This window comes from Solanum tuberosum, unplaced genomic scaffold (assembly GCF_000226075.1).
Source record: "Solanum tuberosum cultivar DM 1-3 516 R44 unplaced genomic scaffold, SolTub_3.0 scf00123, whole genome shotgun sequence".
NCBI lineage: Eukaryota > Viridiplantae > Streptophyta > Magnoliopsida > Solanales > Solanaceae > Solanum > Solanum tuberosum.
This window is the reverse complement of record NW_006239048.1, coordinates 1,153,746-1,154,674: the sequence shown is the minus strand read 5'-3', so window position 1 is coordinate 1,154,674 and position 929 is coordinate 1,153,746.

The window sequence follows — 929 nt, the reverse complement described above, 5'->3', positions numbered from 1 at the left end:
TATTCCTTCTATAAAGGAAAAATGGCCAATTGGCGACTCTACTCATCCAATATATATTCAACAAGATAATGCTCGAACTCATGTCAAAATAAACGATGATGAATTTCGACAGGTAGCTTCACAAGATGGATTTGACATCCGCCTAATGTGTCAACCACCGAATTCTCCTGATATGAATGTTTTGGATTTGGGATTTTTCAGTGCTATTCAAGCCTTACAACACCAAGAGGCTCCAAAAAATATTGACGAGCTTATTAGTGTCGTTACCAATGCTTATGAAGTTTTCCCGGAACGTATGTCCAATCGCATTTTTCTGACACTACAATCGTGTATGAAAGAAATTATGCGAATTGGAGGTTTTAATAAGTACAATATTCCGCATATTAAGAAAGAAATATTACAAAGAACAGGGCAACTACCTATTAGTTTAAAGTGTGATTCTGAATTAGTAAATGATGTAATGAATCGTCTTCCCAGTTCGTTACATTAAAGTTACTGTTATATGAGAAATCCAGTGTCATCTATTTTTTCTCTTAGTAAAGATCAAAAGTTCAAGGCTCGTAGCCATAATGTAATTGGAACAGAGAATGAACGAAATTATTATGCCTACACAAAACTCATTTTCTCTTAGTAAAATTTCGGAAGTAATATTTTCAACATTTTACCAAATGTTTTTTGTAATTCTGGATCATCAAATATCTCTTCTCCTTCTTCTGGAAATTTGTCCAAATCGATTTTGCCTGCTGCAATATGCTTAATTTTTCCCTTTGAATCTTCAAATGCTTCTATTCGATCTTCATCTTTTCTTTTTAAATTTTTGACTTCAATAATTTTTGGATCTTCAATCAATATAAGTGAGCCTTCTACTTTGATAGGAGTATTAGTTGAAACTTCAACTTTATTTCTGTCCATTTTTTTAGTAAAAAAAA